Source organism: Anas platyrhynchos, chromosome 5 (assembly GCF_047663525.1).
Source record: "Anas platyrhynchos isolate ZD024472 breed Pekin duck chromosome 5, IASCAAS_PekinDuck_T2T, whole genome shotgun sequence".
Taxonomy (NCBI): domain Eukaryota; kingdom Metazoa; phylum Chordata; class Aves; order Anseriformes; family Anatidae; genus Anas; species Anas platyrhynchos.
Window position 1 is genome coordinate 43,934,205 of NC_092591.1, and position 23,052 is coordinate 43,957,256.

General features: G+C 39.5%; 1 long non-coding RNA gene across 2 annotated transcripts in view; it reads left to right on the top strand.

The window, feature by feature from the left end:
* Window positions 1-23,052, top strand: part of LOC106017429 (uncharacterized) — a 149,918-nt gene that overhangs the window by 105,106 nt on the left and 21,760 nt on the right. For both annotated transcript variants that reach the window (XR_011809752.1, XR_005265866.2), the window contains exon 3: window positions 16,958-17,054. This is a non-coding gene — a long non-coding RNA (uncharacterized lncRNA). The remainder of the gene's footprint in view (window positions 1-16,957; window positions 17,055-23,052) is intronic.

The window sequence follows — 23,052 nt, forward strand, 5'->3', positions numbered from 1 at the left end:
AAGGACAATTTGTCAAGCTGTAGCAAAAGTTTCAGCTGGGGAAATTTTCATTCTTTTTTTCTGAAATTCATGCATACAAGCTAGATTGAAATATCAGCAAGGGTTTGTTTTAAAACTTAATGAAAAATCAATTATTTTGCAAACTTTTATTTGTGCATTAGTAAAAGTAAAGGACATGATTAATACATGTTAATACAATTTCATCAAGCTTCAATTGCCATCTTCCTAACCAGAAAAAAAAGAAAAATCCAAATGATAAAACTGCTAAGAACATACACTTATATTTTTTCAGTCTTTACACACACAGCATCATATTAAAGATCTGTTTTCCCTGAGCAGTGTGTTAATTGCAACACATCAGAAATGCTGGGCTTTGGAGAGTGCCTCACTCCAGAAAATTATTCATGCATATGTACAAATCCATAAGTATCATTCATATATATAGGGAGAATACATTTTATTTCACAGAAGCGCACACTGAAAAGATTTTTACCAGGCCTGGATGGTTGTGGATGTCTTCATTTCTTTAGTATGCTAAAAAGACACAAAGAAACCAAAAAATCTTTCGTACTTTGCAGCCCAAGCTGTAAACTGAAACTATGAGCTGGGGACTCTTCTGTCACAGACCAGCCAAAGACTGACAAAACTGTTAGAGCAGACTTCTAAGGTTTTATGCACCAAGTTTCTCCCCTATCCCATCCAAAAAATAAAAATAAAAAAATCACAAAATTTTTATAAAGTACAGAGATGTTAGTGCTGCTTCTTCATACAGCAGCAGAAGACAGAAAGATTAATGCTTCCTAGTATCACCCAAAGATTCAGTGGTACCATCAAGAATTATTGAATAGAGCTCTCCTGATTCCCTGCTCACAACAAGCTGATTTGCTTTCATCCAATAATCCCTGACTGCTAGCAGCTATTGCAAGATAGCCTAAATTAAAGGAACCCTGAGGTAGTGTTAATTTGTGCCGTAAGGTCAAAGCATTCCCTATTAACCTGAGGGCTTTGTAAGTACAATAGTGGCAGAGTCACTTTTGCATTTCTTCTTGTTGCTCAGCTGAGCAGCCTAGCCAATCCTAAAAACTGGACAATCACACAGTCAAATTTATTTGCCATTAGAAAGTCTTGAATAACAGTTCATGCTAATAAAGTTCAGGCTAAGGTTGTTCATGAATTCTTCATAATATATGGTGTGTGAAAGGTCATAGCTTGTTTTTACCTATTATTGAATGATTACAGTACTTGCTTTAAAAAAAAAAAAATAGTCAATAGTTTAGTTAACTTAAAAGGGTTTCTGCTCTGAAAAATAGTACTTCCACGGTGCTGGTAGGAATTGTGAGTGCTTGTAAACAGCAAAATAATGAGGTATATATGGACAGTTAATTTTAATAGCTGCTCAAAATTTGAACATATGCTTTTGCATGGTCTTTCAAAATATTTGACCAGCTCCACCTATATACATTGCAGTAACACACAGAGATGCTTTTCAGTGTATATAACATCAACTTTTGTATATTTATGCATTTTTCCCATTAAATCATGAATTAGCTTTGTCAGGCCTGCCACACTATTGACTTCAGCTCAGAAAAATTTGAACACAACTTCTACCCCAAAAGTACTATTTCTATATAGTTGAACTGCTATGCTTTCTTCATCCTTTGGGGCCAAATCTTGAGTGTCAGCTCTGACTTCAGCGTTCTTATCATTTAAAAAGGCACAGAGGATGGATGAGAGGAGAGCCTAGGATATGGGAGGAAAAAAAGCTCTCTATTTTTCCCAAAAAGAAAGCAGACAAGCATTTTTCCTAGTGTTTCAATAACTTTGGAAATATAAGCATTGTTATGTTTTGTAAGTCTAGTGCACTAACAACAAGCTACAAAAAGCAGCATCTTATATGTATCAGCTACATGTCTGCATGTTGGCTGTCTCTCCAGTTCAAGAGTGACTCCTAAGGTAGCATCCCGCTCTCAGATCTGTTAGGACATTGTTGTCAGCTTGTGGAGGTTCTGTTAGTTGTTGCTGTTCTTGCACTCTGAGCATCTATGGGTGTAACTTTGCCCCTCTGCTTCTCAGAGCCACCCACATAAACAACCACCTCTCTATTTCTTCACTTCTTTCTGTTTCTGTGGGTTTCCAATCTGTTTAGGCTGCAGTTTTCTCTATCCAGTCCTCATTGGGCCTGATTCTTACTTGAACTAAGATAACACTGCATGGATTTGTGAGTTTAAAGAGGACCTAACAACAAAGACCATAACCCACAACTCTGCAGGAAACAATTACAGGAAAAAATGTGAGTGTAGTCTTACTTTTCAGATAAAAGTCGTCAGGGTGAATTAGCATTCATTCATTTAGTAATTGGATTGTTATTTTATTTTTATATTTTTTATATTTTCTGTTTCTAATTGCATGCTTCAATTTTGCAATTCAATGTGTAGATTTGACCTGGTAGGAGTTTGTCTTGCTTCATAGAAAGATGATACAACAATATTTCAATGTATTTTAACTGCAGTTCCATTGAAAGTTTTGCACAAAACCTCTTACCAGAACTGACAGCTTAGGACAGAACAATCAGGACAAGCATCCGTCTCATGCCACAGTGGAATAAGAATAAGTAGCTGTGTTCTTCACATAATGATTGTTGGTGGAACACAGTCTGGTACAGATAACTCAAAAGTGAGGTCACCTGTTTTAATATAGCAATGAATGTTTTGGTAAATTTTTTGGCTACATTCAAAATTCAGCCATAGAAAGCTGTGTCCTGTGACAGGGGAGAGACAGCTGTGCTGAATTGCAATGGCAGGCAACAGATTTCAACTTGCCAGAACACAATAACTTCAGAAATTCCCCTTTCAGCACAAAACCAGATATCAAAATACAGGTTATATGCACCTAATATTGTCTGCAATTCTGTATTATCAGAATTAACAGGGAATTTCTTAATACCATTTTTTTATAAAAAGTAGAGGACAGAGGAGGTTTTTTGATTTCTTTACCAATCACTCCCTCTCTTTTTGATCCTTCCACCCATTGCCATCATTACATATTCTTACCTTGCCCCACAGACATACTTCCCATGCCTTCCTTCTTACTATATGCAGTAGCAGTAAGAGGCTTTAAGTGTGTGTGTCTCCATTGGGGTCCACTTCAGAAGGATTCTCAGGATGTCTTACCTTCCTGAGGACAGGAAAGAAATGTCATTTGTTTTGTGGAAGACTAAAGTTCAGACTAACATCTGAATAAGGAGACAAGAATTATATCAAAACACCCCTGAAAATATAGATAGGGCATTATTTTCAGATCCCATTGATTCCCTCACATGTCTTCTAGCCAAGTTTCATTTGGCGACTCCAGTTTTCTTGGCTTTGTATGCTATGCTAAAATTAGCTACATCCTTGAAAGCCTTATTAAATGTCATTGGATATATTCAAGCATTTACATGTTTTGGTGTTTTGCCTTGTTTTGAGCAGTATAACTTAATCAGCAGTCATGAAACAACATCCAAGACAAGTACAATAATAGCCTTGTGTTCTATTTTTCATTAATTGAGATGGATCTTGCACTGCCTTCCATTGCATTTGTATTCATTTCTCTTTTTTCTATAAACAAGCACAGAAATATATTTTTAATTAGCAATGAAATTATGTATGTAATAATATCAAGCTGCTTTCATCAAACCCCACATGATGATGATAAATGTTGGTTTTATACTCAATTTGTAGTCTCTCTTATTTATGTCATGTTATATTTTTCAGGACTTGGAAGGCTAGCCCCATGATCTAGCTTAAACAGATGCAAATTAGGATTATAGCCAAAATATATTCTGAACCAGGAAATGTATTACTGAGTGTTATGATAATGGCTTCTTTAATACCTTGAAAAATAAATATGCTACTTTCATTTTCAGAAATCAGTTGCAAAATGTTGTAAACTAACCAGTGTTGAGGCCTTTACTTTTTTCCAAGAAAAGTCACCATTTACTGTTAAGAAATACAATGTTTTTTTTCACATTCCCTGTCCAGGCTTCAGTTGAAAGAGTATTTTCAGTAATAACCCTGGGAGTTAACAAGAAATATTTTTCAGCTTTTTCAGATGCATCCATAATTTCTCAAACTCCCTCCATTGTATTAGTCTCTTTTGCTCTAAAGTAAGGCTGAATTATAAAACTTCATTTTGAAAATACTGACTCACTAGATGCGTGACGTGTTTTAGTTACAGCTGCATTTCTTTAAAGATTTTTCAGGATCACTCCATATTTTTACTGTTTATTCTAATTCCTACTGTAAGAGCATTCCTTCTTGGTAGGTGTGTTTCTTGAGAGCAGAAAAAAATGCTCCTTTTTTACAACCATTGTACCTCACAAGCTCTCAGCAGCAAATTGTTAAGCAATTGTGACTGGGATTGTAACCAGTGAAAGCCCAATAAGCCTTTATGGCAAACAGGATTGGCAAGAATACTGCAATAAAAGCCTTTACAATGGCTCTCTGCCGTCTGACAATATTTGGTGTAGCAGTATGGCAAGTTATGTCAGCCTTCAGAAGCTGTTTCCTGCAGAGTTGTGTTTTTATCTGTCTGTTTTCATAGAGAAGCAACCTCCTTAGTTTGGGAAAATTATGCTTCTGTAGGAAATGTTCTATTAAAGACAACAGCAAATCATTTTCAGTGATTTCATTAGCAGACAGGCCAAAAAATAAAGCACTGACAGATAAGTCTGTGATGAAGTTTATGCAAGTACTTACCGTTCAGTGCTTAAAGGTAGCTATATGAAAATTTTTGCACTACTTTTTAAATATCAGATTAACCATGTTATTGACAAAACATTTCATGTAATGCTCCCAAGAAAATGCATGTAGTTGGTGAAAGAACATTGTCTTTGCAAACTATCTGCTTTTCCTTCTCATTTCTTCTAAAGTTCATTAAAAAGGATTCTAAATTTCAGTCAGTGATGTACTGAAGACCATTTTCATGAAAAAAAAATCCTATGTAATAATACTATATGGGCTCTCTGCCTCTTTAGAGTAAAAAAAGTGTAAAACTGTAATGCAAGCTTCTGCCTGGCTGTATTAAAAATGTTTCGTCACGTTTGAATCAGATTAGTGTAATTTACAGTGAAATTATTTATGGTTCTAGATAGTCATAGCACCTCAGTGGTAATACACTACGGTAAAATAGCTGTGATACTTATATGGACAGACACAACAGTACACTGCAACAAAGAATTGAATCTTTTTTATAATAATAATAGTAGCATTACCAATTCTCTGCTGTTAATTAAGCTTGATGTCAATAAGATCATATACATGATCATATACATTGCCCTTTCAAGCAATACATTGTAAATACACCAACCTGAAAGTCTGTTTAGGGATGCCTAATATGCCAAAAGTATTTGGCATCAACAAAGATGTTAGCAAAGAAGAAAAATCTCTGTAGTAGTTCTTAGCAATAATTGGAAGAGGCATGTTTTGCTTTTTATTTTTTCTATACAACAGTAATTCTTCGAGTGCTGAATGATCATGTTTAGTGATAAGAAAGGTGATAATACTGACATACCAAAAAGTAGCTAGAGGGCTGACAGAAGTTGTGTATGCCTTTGTCAAAGTATCAATTCATTATTCCTCTTCTTCCTGACATAAGTCCTTTCTGATATTCAGCAGAGCAAATAAAAATTCTATGTTGTGCCAATTCACCACTTCAAATCTCTGCTGTTAATCTCACTTTAAATACAAATGGCAAAATATTTTTCAGCATTAAAATAATTTGGAGGTGGCAGTACATACATTTCAAATAACCTAAACAGAAGGCCTAAGGATGAAAAGCAGAGAGCTGACTTGAAGTTCATTCCTTCTGCCTGTTTCAGGAAAACTGACTAGTCTGTTTATTGGCTAAAGGACCATAGTATGAGCAGGAAATATGCACAAAGGATGACTTTGAAAAAACTGATTAATGTAGGGAATTAAAGTAAGCATATAACATATATCAATAACAGGCTCAGAGAAGGATTTACGCTAACTTCATGCATGTTTTAAATTCTGTGTTATTTCTTTTCTCAATATTTACACATATATATATTTACATAAAAATTGGACAATAACAAAAGCCTAATGGCTGAACTTTATACAAATAAACAACAAGATAAAATATGAGTTTGGAAAATGCTAGTGCATACAATATGTGTAAGCTGTAGATGTAAATAAAACATTTATTACAGCACTGGTAATTAGTGCAATTCCATGAGCAGAAAGGATGGAGCTGGCAATAGAAATGGAGTAAAACAGAAAATGAGTTTATGTTTCTTAGCTATATGTTTCTTATCTTTCTCAGCACCATAACTGCAGAAAATGAGAACCACTATTTTACTTCTGTACAAAACAAAGGCAGTAGAAGGGTTCATGTTGAGCCATCAGAGTGTATAGAGAAATGAGTGCTAGTAGAAAGACTGGCTAGCACTCAAGTCTAATTTAAATTTGTGAATTTTAAATTTGTGAAGATTTCAGAGTTCCAACTCAACTGATATCTGTCTTTATAGAGAGTCTGAAATACTGGATAACAGAGTAGCAATTCAGATAAATTTCAGGTAAATGTATGAGTCACAATGTCTGGTTTACCAGGTTTACCAGATGGATCACGCATTAATGCATGTTCAGAAAAAAAAAAAAAGAAAAAAAAAAAAAAAAAAGAAGAAGTACAGGTTGGCTCAGATGGCAGGTTACTTGCTCTGAAAGGTATTGGGATATTGGAATAGGGTTATAATCAGCCTTGTTTTATGGCTAAGAGAACTCTATTCTTCCAACACAGGTATTTCATCAGGGACCAGTCACAAATACATCTAAAGCAGCACAGACAACAGCACAGACAGTTTGGTTGAATACATCAATTATCATATGATATCTCATTATTTCCAGTAATCATATACAAAGACAACATATATTAGCATATGGAGATAGATGTAGATGATTTTAAACACTGTTTTAGACTTTCAGCTCCCAGTGAAAGTCCAACTCTGTTATTTAAAAGGTGCTATCCAAAGATGACAGTTGAAAGACTTACAATGTAGGCTGGAAGCTTTAAGTTTCATTATGAGATGAAGTAGAGCAGTAGCCTAGGCCTCAAATTTCCATAGTGGCATTATATTCACGAATGAAGTGGGGTAGGGATATCATAATTTTGCACATCTTTGTTACTGTATTTGTTATTGTATGTTATTCTTTTGCTCCCCAGGGCAGCTGCCTCAAAAAGGAGCAGCTCCAGAAAGAAATTTTATATCAAACACACTTCTTTCATAATTACTGTCAGATTTTACTGCACTCTGAAAGTCCATCGTCAAACAGGATCTGCTACAATTAGACCAGACTTCTTTAGGATAACTAGCATGGTATGGTGCTGAAAAGATTTTACATCATTAAATAGCATCAGCTAACATGATACGTCTTCTACATACTATGTGATGTATTTGTGAACATATATGTATGACTTCACGGTCTTTCTCAATGCTTAAAACAGGGCTCCATCCCTTTCTTCCAACTCACTTAGGTAACATCTGGGGTCAAAGGGTCCAGAATGGCACTACCTTTTCCACATTCTTTATGCTTACTATTTCAAGAGGACTAGATTGTTTTCTTACATATGTAGACCAATCACAAAACCCCATTCTGGCAAGGTGACTATCAGACAGCAGCTATTATGAACACAGAAGCTGGAGACAATTAAGAATAAACTTCATTAAAATTTGTTATAATGACAAATAAATTTTGTATCCAAAAACTTGTAATTGAACTTTTACTTCACACCATTCTTTCCTTTGCTTCTTACTTATCTGAGCTTAACATTTCATAGTTTTTTATGGCAAAGACTGTGTTTTTATATATGTTTTTATAGTACCTGACAGTCAGCTGCACTGATACCTAATGGTCATACCACTAAAAAATTGTAATGGAAGTGCAACAATTAAAACATAGTTTGGGAAAATGCTTTGAACTGCATATTATACTTTCCCCTGTCCTATCTTATCTGACATAAAGATTGATTCAATCAATCAACTAATATGGATTTTGGATGGATCAGTTTGTAAAAGCATGCTTTTTAGATTGTTTTATTTATTTTTAAATGTTCTTCCAAGAGAATGAGCTTACATTTCTTCCCTCACTCATGTACATGTAACTTTCCACAGCTTAGTCAGTAAAAATTCCGTCTTGGTTTATACCATTCTACCCTGTTATTCCTCTATGTAACACATCAAACACTTCTTCTCGAACTAACTGTTATGGCTACTTCTTGTAAAATCAATTTTTCCATGTTAGTCACCTCGTATTTTTTTAATGTCTGATATAGGCCATATCCTACAAGGTTCTGATACTTTCATTCCTTGTAATCCTTCCAGTTTCTCAGTGGTGTCATAGCACTGAGTTTGCACAACATGAAGGTGTCAAGGTTCTCTTCACCAAATTAAAAAAGAAACAAAAAAAAAAAAAAAAAGGAAGGGAAAATACAGGAAACTTTTGTTATGTGAAGATTTTTTCAGACTCACCCATTTCTTAATGTCTGTACCTTTTGCACTGTCAGTACAAGAATGTAGGTTTTGTTATATTTGGCATAAAAAGGGTTATCTATGCTCTAAAAACAGAAGTGCGTTCAGTAGCTTTACGATAAAATCCTTATGTGTTTATTTACAGAGTATGACACTGTGCTAATTGTAAGTCATACATAAACCTTTGTTTCTGAGGGGCATTTCTGAAGTGGTTTTAGGGTCTTTTGCTTTAAACTCCTAATAAGTACTCAGTCAAAAAGTAAAAGAGAAAATCTGTGTCAAAAGGAAATAGTATGCATTACAGCACTAAGTAAAAAGGCAAAATGTAAATTAATATTTCGTTTTTTTCATCTGTTTTATGAAGAATTCCCACCATAGGAAAATAGGAAAAACAGACTTTTACTCTGATACTAGAAACTGCTTTTGGATTGAGATGAGTATACTGAATGGGTTAACCAGGAAAAAAAAAAAATGAAAAAAAAAAAAAGACTGCTTTATAATACCTGCCATCTATGATTATTATAATCTTGCAGACAAATATAATTACAGTGTATGATGTCTGTTTATGTCTGTGAAAGCTCTGATTGTGTAGCCTTGTCTGTATTACACCGCAAAACAGCATAAACAATTACATTGTGTAGTAACTAATCCAGTGCTAATGCCCTGAGCTATGGGTGTCACTTCGAATTATAAGGATTTATGTGATACTTATATCTGCCTTTTTCAGGTGAATTTGACCACAATGCACTTAGTGTTATACTGATTTGTACAACCTAGAAGCTGATTAACAGACTGCAGAGATCAAGGGAATTACTTAAATAAGAGCATATACAATAAAGTAATAATTACTGTGGAGTTTCATTATCTGATACAGAAAGGAAAAGAGAGGCTGCAGTATCTTTGTAATCATTAAAATATTAAGATAGGATCTATAAAATTTTAAAGACAGGGTCAATTTTACAGAGTAGGTTACAGAATCAAAGAATCACAGATATGTCTAGGTTGGAAGAGACCTCAAGATCATCGAGTCCAACCTCTGACCTAACACTAACAAGTCCTCCACTAAACCATATCGCTAAGTTCAACATCTAAACGTCTTTTAAAGACCTCCAGGGATGGTGACTCCACCACTTCCCTGGGCAGCCCATTCCAATGCCTCACAACCCCCTCAATAAAGAAGTTCTTCCTAATATCCCACCTAAAACACCCCTGGCACAAATTTAGCCCGTTCCCCCTCGTCCTGTCACCAGGCACGTGGGAGAATAGACCAACCCCCACCTCGCTACAGCCTCCTTTAATGTACTTATAAAGAGCGATAAGGTTGCCCCTGAGCCTCCTTTTCTCCAGGCTGAACAAACCCAGCTCACTCAGCCACTCCTCATAGGACTTGTTCTCCAGACCACTCACCAGCTTCATTGCCCTTCTCTGGGCTCTTTCAAGCACTTCAGTGTCCTTCTTGTAGCGAGGGGCCCAAAACTGAAAACAGCACTCAAGGTGTGGCCTCACCAGAGCCAAGTACAGGGGGACAATCACCTCCCTACACCTGCTGGCCACACTGCTTCTTATGCAAGCCAGGATGCCATCGGCCTCATTGGCCACTAGAGCACACCGCTGGCTCATATTCAGCCGACTGTCCACCAATACTCTTAGGTCCTTCTCCGCCTGGCAGCTCTCCAACCACTCATCTCCTAGCCTGTAGCTCTGCTTGGGGTTATTGCACCCCAGGTGCAGGACCCGGCACTTGGCCTTGTTGAACTTCATACAGTTGACCTCAGCCCATTGGTGCAGCCTATCCAGATCCTCCTGCAGAACCTTCCTACCCTAGAGCAGATCGACACACGTACCTAACTTAGTGTCATCTGTGAACTTACTGAGGGTGCACTCGATCCCCTCATCTAGATCATTGACGAAGATATTAAAGAGGACTGGCCCCAGTACCGAGCCCTGGGGAACACCACTAGTGACCGGCCTCCAGCTGGATTTGACTCCATTCACCACGACTCTTTGGGCCCGGCTATCCAGCCAGTTTTTAACCCGACGAAGCATATGCCAGTCCAAGACACAAGCAGACAGTTTCTTGAGGAGAATGCTGTGGGAAACGGTGTTAAAGTCTTGCTGAAGTTAAGGTAGACCACATCCACAGCCTTTCCCTCATCCACCAAGCGCGTCACTTTGTCATAGAAGGAGATCAGGGTCGTCAAGCAGGACCTGCCTTTCAGAAACCCATGCTGACTGTGCCTGATCACCTGGTTGCCCTGTAAGTGTCGCGTGATGACACTCAAGATAATCTTCGCCATGAGTTTCCCTGGCACTGAGGTTAAACTGACAGGCCTATAGTTCCCCAGGTCTGCCCTCCAGCCCTTCTTGTAGATGGGCGTCACGTCTGCTAGCCGCCAGTCGACTGGGACCTCCCCCAATAGCCAGGACTGTTGATAAATGATGGAAAGCGGCTTGGCCAGCTCCTCTGCCAGTTCTCTCGGTATCCTCGGGTGGGTCCCATCTGGCCCCATCAACTTGCGTACATCCAAGTGGCGTAGCAGGTCACCAACCATTTCTTCATGGATAGTGCGGGCCAGATTCTGCTCCCCATCCCCTTCCACCAGCTCAGGGTACTGGGTATCCAGAGAGCAACTGGTTTTGCCGCTAAAGACTGAGGCAAAGAAGGCATTAAGCACCTCCACCTTTTCCTCATCTTTCGTAACTAAGTTCCCCCCCATCCAGTAAAGGCTGGAGATTCTCCTTAATCCTCCGTTTTGCATTGATATATTTGTAAAAACATTTTTGGTTGTCTTTGACAGCAGTCACCAGATTGAGCTCCAGATGAGCTTTGGCCTTTCTAATTTTGTCCCTTCACTGCCTCGCAACATCCTTATAGTCCTCCCAAGTGGTCCACCCTCTTTTCCAAAGATTGTAAACCCTCTTTTTTCTGCTAAGCTCAAGCCGCAATTCTCTGTTCAGCCAGACCTGTCTTCTTCCCCATTGGTTCATCTTTGGGCACGTGGGGACAGACTGCTCTTGTGCCATTAAGATTTCCTTCTTGAAGAGCGCCCAGCCTTCCTGGACTCCTCTGCCCTTCAGAACTGCTTCCCAAGGGACTCTACCAACAAGTTTCCTGAACACTTCAAAGTCAGTCCTCTGGAAGTCCAACACAGCGGTTTTACTGTTCCCCTTCCTGGCTTCTCCAAGAATGGAGAACTCTACCATTTCATGGTCACTCTGCCCAAGACGGTTTCCAACCACCACATCTCCCACCAGTCCTTCTCTGTTTGTGAAGAGAAGGTCTAGCGGGGCACCTCCCCTGGTAGACTCACTAGCCAGCTGTGTCGGGAAGCTATCTTCCATGCTCTCTAGAAAACTCCTAGACTGCTTTCTCTGGGCTGTGTTGTGCTTCCAGGATATATCTGGGAAGATGAAGTCACCCAGAAGAACAAGCACTGACGATTTCACAGCTTTTGTCAGCTGCCTGTAGAACTCCTCCTCAGTCTCCTCATCCTGGTTTGGTGGCCTATAACAGACCCCCAGCAGGATGCTTGCCTTGTTGGCCTTCCTGCTGATCCTAACCCACAGGGACTCAACCTTATCATTCCCAGCCCCGAGTTCCACTACATCAAAACTCTCTCTGATATAGAGAGCCACACCATCACCCCTTCCATGCTGCCCATCCCTTCTGAAGAGCCTACAGCCAGACATTGCAGCACTCCAGTCATGAGAGTGGTCCCACCACGTTTCCGTGATGGCAACTAAATCATAGCCTGCCTGCCACACGATGGCTTCCCTCATCCTGTTTGTTACCTAAGCTGCAAGCATTAGTGTAGATGCACTTCAGTTGGGCCATTGCCTTCTCTCCCAGCCTTGCTGTTTTTACCCCTGGCACAGCTCTAACAAGCCTTGTTTCAGGCCCGTCCCCCTTCTCACCTAGTTTAAAGCCCTCTCAATGGGCCCAACCAGTTCCAGGCCCAGGATCTGTTTTCCCCTTAGAGATAGGGAGCTGTCTGTGGCCATCAGGCTGGGTGCCGAGTAAAGCGCCCTATGGTCAGAAAAGACAAAATTTCTGTGTTGGCATCAGCCTCTGAGCCATGTGTTTATCAGGTGAGCTTTCTGTGTCCTCTCTGTACCCCTCCCTGCCACCGTAGGGATGGATGAAAACACCACCTGTACTCCCGCTCCATCCACTAACCATCCCAGTCCCCTAAAGTCCCGTTTGATGGTCTTCAGGCTTCTCTCTTCAATGTCATCACTGCCAGCCTGGACTATTAAAAGAGGATAATAATCAGAGGAGTGAGTCAGGTTGGGAAGCTTTCTGGCAATGTCCCTGACCCTGGCCCCAGGGAGGCAGCAGACTTCCCTACGGGTAGGGTCAGGCTGACAAATAGGTCCCTCTGTTCCCCTGAGAAGGGAGTCGCCCACAACAATCACCGTTCTTTGTGTCTTGGTGGAGGCAGTCCTGGGCGTGGAGTCAACTTCCTCGCCCTTGGCATCCTCCTGGGTAGACTTTCTACCTCTTCCTCAGCTACCGGCCTCTCAAGCTCCAGGGCCTCAAACCTGTTGCGTAAGGGCACCTGGGAAGGTGGGGCCAGTGGGGGTGGGGAGCATCACCTGCGATGTCGAGCATGGACCTGTTTCCATTCCTCCTCAACTCCTAGGTCCCCTCCCTCTGGCCAACGGCGACAGGGCTGGGGGTCCACCCCCATCTGGGGTGTCTCACCCCAGTACCTGTCCTTCAGGCCATACAGGGAGTCGCTCCACAAGTCTGTCTCCCGCTCACACTGATATCCCTCAACCTCTCGACCTCCTCCTTGAGTTCTGCCACGAGGCAGACCAGGTCATCCACCTGCTCGCACCTCACGCACACAGTGTCTCTGCCCCCCACAGGTGGTAGCAACAGGCTCAGGCACTCCCTGCACTCAGAGACCTTCACTACCGCAGTTTTGAGCGGGCAGTCAGTCTGGGTGTGTACAGACTTCCTGGAGAGCACTGTGCCTGGTGTACAGCATTGCAGCTGAGCTAGCAGCAGTAGACTGCTGTTAGAGGAGGTGTTCGTATGGGCGGGGGGGAACACTCTGCCCTTCCTGCCTGCGCGACCTGCCACACTAACAGCCGCGCCACTCCCTTCTGACGCGCCACGCCCTGATTCCCCGTCAAGGTCATCGTGCTCCTGGTCGCTCGTGCTCCTTAGGGGCAGTATATGAACGGCCAGGGAGGGGGCGCTGCTGGCTCCGCCTACGCCTCCTTCTCACCTCGTTCACCTCCCTCGGGAGGGCTGCCAGGTCCTGGCGTCTCCTTCGAGTGGACTCGGTGCCGGAAAAATTAGCCCTGCCTGTCCGATTCCCCACTCCACTGCAGAACGTGTCTGCCCCAGAGCCAATCACCTCGGCAAGTACATTTAAAAGAGTATGTTACATTCAAATTCACCATAACACGTTATCAATGTGCATGTTCCATTCAAAATAAAAGCTCTTAGAGGTTGCATTGACCACATCTTTACCTTATGCTTGAGTTACGAGCGAGAGTTATGAGTGTCTCTGTCAGTAGGACCCAAATTGTAAGATATCTTTGGTTTCCCCCTTCCCAGCAGTAATCAGGTTATGGAAAAGAACAACCTAGAGAAAGCTGGCGTTACAAAAAGCATAACCTTGGGGTTTTGGCTGCCTGGGCTCAGGGCCAGAACCAGTTGCTCATGTGCTTTTCCAAAATAGTGCAAGTTCTACACTTTCCAGGTGAGAACAGCAATAAAGTACATGGTTTGCATGTACTTTACCATTTGTACACCTGGATTCCTTCATAGCAAGCAAGGTGGTGCTACAGCATAATAATTGCAACAAGTACTATCCAAATGTTAAAAATGTCTTCCAGCCAAGGTCATTAAGATTCTACTTTTTGGCTCTGCACATGTATACATGCCTTGTGTTTGTGTCCCTTACAGTCATAAGAGAGCCTGAATAGTTTAATACCCAGAGGATCACAGCTGTTTATTTTTGAGTACTGCAGCAGAGATTTAGCCTATAGCTGTAAGGGTGCGCTTTCTTGTAGAACCAAGAAACACAGTCCAGTTGTATGAAATATGAGTCCTCACTTTATCTATTGTGTTGTTTGCTAAAAAAAGTTTTGTTTCAACATATCTGCTAGAGAAATGTTGGTCAAGTCTGTTCCGGTCATGTCTAAGATCTAGCTAGTAGTGGACTTCAATAGAAGCACCATTTAAACAATCACAAGCAATGTTGCATTTTCAATGACATGCAATAGTGTGAGCTTTTGACAATGGAAGGACATACACAATGCTACTTGAGTGTAAAAATATGTAGCAAATATGGTTATGCCTTTCTCCACAACTGGAATGATCTATTCTTTTCCACTGTCACATCATGATACTTATGTAAAAATACATATCAATGTTAAGATTGCAGGCACAGGTGCTTTACCATAAAAGCATGCAACAGTTCATGTTCCACAAATTTTAAAAAGGACTTGCCTTAGTTTGAATGTGTAAGCTGAAACATTATCTTTTAATTGAAAGAGGAATTAATTTCCTTTGTTATTATATTAGAGTATATAGCAGAACAAGGGATAAAGTATGAGCATAGATCAATAAGCAAAATTAAAGCTTTGTTCATCATAAAGAAAAAAACACATTTCAAATAAATGTTCTATCTTTTTACTATGAAGCTGACTTAGCACAATTTATTCCTGAGTCATACACAGAAATGTTGCTGTGCAGTGAACCATAGTAGCATGAAAGTCTGACCATTTTGCAGATTTATGGAATCCCAGCAGGTTTTTCTTTCTAAATTTAAACTATATGTTATACTCACAAGCAGAGTCTTAAAACAGCATTAATGCTGTGATATTAGCGTTGCCAGAAAAGCATTGATACTTTGAACCATTGCTGTTGCCTGGTGAGTCTGTCATTTCAAAACTTGAATGAAATCTAGGTAGTCTCTCAACACAAGTGTGTATCAAACTTTTAAAATCACCCACTAAAAATGTGGTAAATAAATAAATCATTTTTAAGATATTGGCATGTTATCTGAAAAGATCTGACTCCTTAACAAGCCCTTTTAATCACTTTAATTACCCCCACTCTAAGAATGATTGAATGTGCAGCATGTATAAAGGGGAAAGGTATTTGTTTGGAGACAGCATTGAATGTAAAGGTGATACTGTAATTGGCTACAGTTTTAGCTTTTCCATCATCACCCTCACACATGAAGGTCTTCAGTGTCTGACAAAGTAACAGCCACTATACTGACAGTTCACTGGATCTTCAGTGTGCTGAAACTTTGCAGAAACAGTTGTGAAGAAAAAAAAATATTCTCTGAATTATGAGGCAACTACAGATTATATATAGGAAAAATTTCCACACAATTTTGCCTATATATAGGAAAAACAATGCACACAGCATTAAAGTGAGATGAGATGGAAAAAATAAAAGTGACTTCCCATGCCAGTTGACAAAGACAGGAAATAGACTGAAAGCGTGGGGAACTTCTGGTTGACAATATACAGGTGAATGTATTTTGTTAAATAAAACTCAGATTCGTTTCAGGAACTATGGCTAAGCACAGGCTTGATTTTTGCACTAATATATTCTAATATATCACATCCTTTCTATTCCTAATCCATCTGTCTTTGGAATGCTGACAGCAAGAATTTTTATTTTTTTCTGTGTGGTAATTTTTTTCCTATTTGTATGTTTATTCTAACACAAAGAGTAATGCTAATATTTTGTTTCTGAAGAACAAGAGGAAATGCAATGCAAAATACTTCAATGTTTCTTTTAAGGTCCTTCTTTTTAGCCTTCTTCCACTCTCAACCTTTCCATATTTACTGTATTTTAATATAATTTATTGTCACCAGAAACACTATTGCTACTAAGGTACCATGCATGTTTGCATTTACCATTCACAGATGTATTGTATATTGTGAGAAGCAGCTCTAGCAAAAACATCCTTGGTTCTCAAGAAAGCACACATAGGGACAAACTATTAGCAAGGCTACTATAGCTCATCTCACCTAAAACATATTCTATATGTTTTAACATGATTATGATATTTTATTTATGTAAAGCCCCTTTTAAAACTTCCAGATGAGTGTTAACCAGCTAGTACAGTGTTTCACAAGATCTTCCTGGTACAGGAAGAAATGTTTCTTTGCTGCTAGATAAAGCAGTTTATATATATATATATATATATATATATATAAATATATATATATATATATATATATTATTCCTTAGTGATAGTGTTATGTTCCAAAGGAGCAGCTACCCCAAATATTGCTGATAAATCACAGTCTTGGGGTAAGTTGTATGGTACTGTTGAGGTATTTGTAATTCATCACATCCCTTTTATGTTTACTAACTTTGATGTTAATCCATGAGTAGGATGGCCTTTGGTGAATGAAATGTATTTTTACAGCTGTTTTAAAATTGATTAGATTGCAGGCACGCCTACTGAAATCACTCAACCAACTGAAGAAACAGAATGAGATTTGGATTATAGGGTTTCAGATAATACCAAGTCCCTTGTGAAAGGTATGTTATTTCTTCTCTTTGTTCTGCTTTTGGAAAAGTATAGCTGTGGGATGGGTTTTTTTTCAACTGTATAGGTCACAGGAATTATAAAGATTTCCAAAGCAAAATCACAGTCTGTGTTCTGAATAAAGCTAATCCAGAGCAGAGTGGTTTGCAGAGGTGTTTAGTGTATTATATATGATCATCATTAGTGTCCTTTCAAGGACATAGAAAAAGCTCCTTTAACTATCTGTTCAAAATAATTCAAATATTTCAGCTTTGGTTATAATATAACCATAGCATTAGATAAATAAAATTCTTACAGTGAGTCACACTGTATGGCATATTACACATCTGTTAAGGGTAAAACTCATTTTTTGCAAAGCGACAGAGTTGTTTCTTTACGGTAGAGGTTTAAAGGCTAGTGCTCTGTTAATCACATTCCTTAAGGCCAGTTCGTGCTAGTAAGAGCAACCGAGCCAAAGCGTTTCAGCATGCATGTCTTCATCAGCTCAAGGTATAAAAAATAGTGATGCCATAGAGAAAACAAGATGACCGCAGCTGAAGAGTCTACTGTTGAGCTTGGCATTTTTCTTTCACAAACCTTTAGGCCTACTGCTTTGGTTATCTATGGATGGTTAAGGCACAGAAGTTTATTTCAAGTCAGATTCTTTTTTGTGTTAACATCACAAGGTTTTAACCCTGTCCTCCATTACATTCTCAGAAGCAAGTTAAGATCCAGTGACAAAGTCACTATCAAATAAATTGAAAGCACTCCCACTAACTAGAATGATATATCAGTACAGCTTCCAGAAGGATCTGTCCTGTTTGTTTCAGTATTTATGTTATGGATTTGGATTATAGAATAGAAAACAGTTACCACATTTGAAGGTGACACAGCTTGGGAGGAATTGCAAGCATAATGGAAAACATAATTGAATTCAGTCAGTTTTTAATGAACTGAAAAGGTGGTACTGCAAAGAGATTGCTGCTCAACAAGAACAAATGCCAAAGTTTTACATATAGGCAACAACCATCAGCTATACAGAGCATGGGAAGTATCAGGTGAGGGAGGAGTTCTGCAGAATATGATCTGAAACAGCAGATCTCATACAGTGTTTAAGGCATGTTGAATTATCCTTTTGGTCTGCTGGAAAACTCCATCCAGTCATGGCGAATGATATATCAAGAGTTATGTGCATCCGAACAGAATACAGAAAAGAAGAACTAGAAGCGAGATCTGGAAAACACAATATATGATGAGAGGTTGGAAGAAGGTATCTAAAGCAAAGAGAGAATGCAGCAGGGAGGGAATATTTTATTAACCCAGCCTATGTTAGATACAATGAGAAAGAATAGCCTAAAATTTCAGGAAAGAAAATTTAATCTAGACGTTGAAAACCAACATGTAAATGGAAAGTGTAATAACATATGGGTTGAGAACTGGCTGACTGGCTGAGCTCAGAGGGTGGTGATCAGCGGAGCAGAGTCTGGCTGGAGGTCTGTGACTAGCAGTGTTCCCCAGGGATCGGTACTGGGTCTGGTCTAGTTCAACATCTTCATCGATGACCTTGATGAGGGAATAGTGTCTGCCCTCAGCAAGTACGCCGATGACAGGAAGCTGGAAGGAGTGGCTGACACGCCAGAAGGCTGTGCTGCCATTCAGCAAGACCTGTACCGGCTGGAGAGATGGGCAGGAAGAAACCAAATTGAGATTTAATAAGAGCAAGTGTAGAGTCCTGCACCTGGGAAGGAACAACCCAAAGTATACAGGCTGGGGGACGACCTGCTGGAGAGGAGGTCTGAGGAGAAGGACGTGGGGGTCCTGTGGACGACAGGTTGACCATGAGCCAGCACTGTGCCCTTGTGACCAAGAGGGCTAATGGGATCCTGGCGTGCATTAAAAGGAGCGTGGCCAGCAGGTCAAGGGAGGTGATCCTCCCCCTCTACTCTGCCCTGGTCAGGCCTCACCTGGAGTACTGTGTCCAGTTCTGGGCTCCCTGGTACAAGAAAAACAGGGATCTCCTGGAAAGAGTCCAGCAAAGGGCCACAAAGACGATACGGGGCCTGGAGCATCTTCCCTATGAAGAAAGGCTGGGAGACCTGTGTCTGTTCAGCCTGGAGAAGAGAAGACTGAGAGGGGATCTATCTCCTCAATGTATATAAATACCTGAGGGGTGGGGGACAGAAGGATGTAGCCAACCTCTTCTCAGTGGTTTGTGGGGATAGGACAAGGGGCAATGGCTGCAAGTCAGAGCACAGGAAGTTGTGCACAGACATGTGAAATAACTTCTTCACGGTTAAGGTGACGGAGCACTGGAACAGGCTGCCTAGGGAGGTTGTGGAGTCTCCTTCTCTGGAGATATTCAAGGCCTGTCTGGACGCCTACCTGGGCAGCCTGCTCTGAGGAACCTGCTTTGGCAGGGGGGTTGGACCCGATGATCTTTCGAGGTCCCTTCCAACCCCTACAGTTCTGTGATTCTGTGATATGGGTGAAGATAGCTTCAGCAGACTGTAGAATCTTCTGTAGAATCATTAGTTTCAATAACTGTAAAGGCAGGATTGGTCGCTTTGTTCATCCCAAGCTCAATATCACCCCGAAGTCAGTTATTTTTACGTGGTTTTAATCAAAGATCAATGAATTGACACAGTCTTAATCAAAAGCAAGTATTAATCCCATTTGCAGAAGTCTGATTGTCAATTTACACGTTTATATGTAACATAAAGTTCAATTTATCTTCATAAATATGAAGGTACCAATGACTGAGCATTGCTAGCAGGTGGAAAAGAGCATTTTCCTTCTTGATTTGGTAGTAATTCACCTCTGAGTATTTGAGCAGGTTATAATGGCATCTAACCATGCCCAGAAGACCCTGGCATTTTCAAAGCTGGGAAAGGAAGGCAATGGAGTGATGAAAGAAAACTTTTCACCGCTGTGTTAATATTAAGAAAACCAGAAAGAATTGGAGGGAGGGGGATTTTGAACATGAATAGCTCTCAAAGATAATCTGCTGTAAAAATAAGTATGACGGCTCTCTGACAGATTCCTTCTCATTAATACAATGTGAAGATACAGGGCTGCACATCAGCTAGAAGCCCTGAAGTATGTTTTAGCTTGACAGGGTGAGAAAAAATTTGGAACCTACTAAGTACTAGGTACAGGTATAAACATCTTTTCTGTACCTATTGTCTTAATACCTGTGTTATTTTTTGTTTGTTTGTAAATGAATACATTTATTTCACCATTGTCTCAAGCCCAGTGAATTTCACTGTTATTCTACAATGCAAGATTAATTCCATTTCCACTATGTGCTGGAACCTGTACACAGGGATAACCAAGCATTCTAGTATTTTCCAACACATTGTTAGAGGTTTACATTGTCTCTGCTTTAACTGGTGAGTGGATAATGTGGAAGTCTGCAATGGAAAAGTTTTCATCTGTTAACAAAACAAATTGTTTGGAATGTGTCAGACCATCTTTAAATCCTTTGGTGAAGCTTTTTTGGATTAAATTTGATAAAATACAGCAGGAGTAATTCAGATACAGTTCATTCTGTTTTGCAAAAGAAAGGTAGATGGATTTTCCTATGGTCCATTCCTATTTTCCTAAGGACTATGGGTATGCCCACTGTGCAATCAAAGAAGGTGTTGCAGCATAGATAGTGACACAGATTACCTTTAATCTGGTTAACATGGACACTAAGTGCAGTGATGACAAACTTTTACAGAGTTACGTAGGGTTTCTGACATCCCGGATGCATGGTCACAGGCTCCATTATTCTAATATGGCATACTTCCCTGCTGTTTTTACCTCTGCCATCTTCTCTTTCTCTACACTCAGTGATATTTAATATATGAACCCTACTATAGACCCAGAGATCGTTTTCCATCAAGTATATTGGAAACTCCTTAATACATACCTAATTTAAATGGGACACATCTTGTCCAAAGTGGGTGTCACTTTGTGTATATCAAGCATACAGACCATATCCAACTGAATTATCGCAGATTAGTAGATTTCCATGATTAGCTGTATTGTGATTGCTGTCTCTGTGAATCTTTCCTGTCTGCAGGATGTGAAAGGAAATATGGCATAGGTTAAACTGAAACGAGAAACTGACTAATTGACTATAATATCAAGATTTACCTAGCTACTTGTAAAGGAGAACAGTTCCTTAAGGATACCCTCCTACCCCAACTAAAAAGTTACAATAAATTTGAAGAAAAATAGATCGTTTGCTAGGCCTGAGCAAATCATAGGTACTGCAGCTTATAATCATTCTTTGAATGTTTTGGTCTATGTTTTTATTTTCTGAACTATTTTAGAAATATAATTGAGAAACTAATTGATATACTTGTAAAAAATAAAAAGTCTGTCCATGTAAGAATATGGGCATTGAAAGAAATTTAAGCAGTCTTTTTATTAATAGCATACTCAATTACCATGGCTCAGCTGACATACACTTACTTCCACTGTGGTCTCTTTATTTTTAGTCCAAGGCTTTCGTTTCTTAAGCCAGACCTTTCAGCACTGAAGGAAACAACTCAATAAAACCAATTTGGATACAATACTCAGAACTGGTACTTACTGCAATATCCAGTGTTGGTGACAGGCTGTCTGGAGCCCTGCCAGTGCTGATTTAGCAGTATATGCCAGCTCAGTGAGTCAGAAACAGTTTTTACATGTGCCAGCTCAATTGTGCAAGGTTGCTCAGAAATCCCTTTCAATTTCCAGGCAGAATAATTGCTGTATTTCCAATCTACTCTCCTTCAGAGAAGGGAACAAAAGAAAGGAGAAGCATCAATAGAATGGCTTTTACTATCAAATTTGTAGCCTGCTCTGGAAGGTCACTGCTTTGAAAATATTTCTCTGTAAGTGAATATTTAGGTCATGTGATAGAGGGTGCAGCTTTCTGTCATTCAAGTATGCAAGAGAAAAAAAAAAACAGTAATGGAAGAGAATAAGTGCTAGGAAACAATAGCAATAAAGGCTAAAGAGTCGCTTGCTTAGGAAAAAAAAATAGCAAAAATTTAGGAATGTACATGTGTAGTTCTATGTAAATTTAGCCCACGCTTCATATCTCAGAGAAAAGGTGAAAGATGGAAAACTAGTGTGATTTTTTTAACATTTGTAATGAAATGAACTAGTAACAGGGTAGTTGTTGGGATACTGCTTTCTTGTGAGTACAGAATGACTTTGTAGAAAACGCCAGCTTCAGTCCAATTCCCTTACAGTTCTTCTGTTCAGCTCACTATGAAATATGAAAACACCATTTTTATGAAACAAGCCAAAATAGCTATTCATCATTTGCCCAGGACACCATCATTACTGACTGGTTTCATAAAAAGCAAATTGTAATTTAGTTTTTATGGAAACCAGAACCCACCTGGAATAGGTTTATGTTGCTTGACTTAAAAACAGTAATAAAACTGGATATAAGGATAAAATCTACATTATAATAGTCACTGAAATCAGTAGCCGTCTCTTACTGAGTACCTATGACAAGATTGGTCCAACAAAGAAAAGTTGCCTTCTACTCAAATTTCCACATAAGGAAATTACAACCTCAGTAAGAGGAACAATGTAGTTTGAATGCTCAAACCCATGCTCCCTACCCCGAAACCTAGTTACCATAGCTGGTATAGCTGATGGGAAAAGGAAATTCTTCATTCCTAGGCTTTGAACGAATAACCTACATGCTCAATAACACTTATTTTTTTCCTAGGAGATGAAGTATTTATTGCACTCCCATATGACTCCTATTCCAATTCCAATTCCAATTGGTTTCACAAGTCAGATAACTTCCTGCTATCTTTAACCTCTAAAAATCCCTCTCAGAATTTGTTTCAATTTTTTTTTGCCTGCTTCCACCACTAGCTCACCTTTACATGATATTATGTGATACTTGCTTTTGTTATTACCCTGATCTTTCATTTACACAACGGTTCCTTTCCATGTTGTCTTGGTCTAGTCAAAGCAAATAGTTTTCTTAAAGATGTTACATTTAAAGAAAGAAAA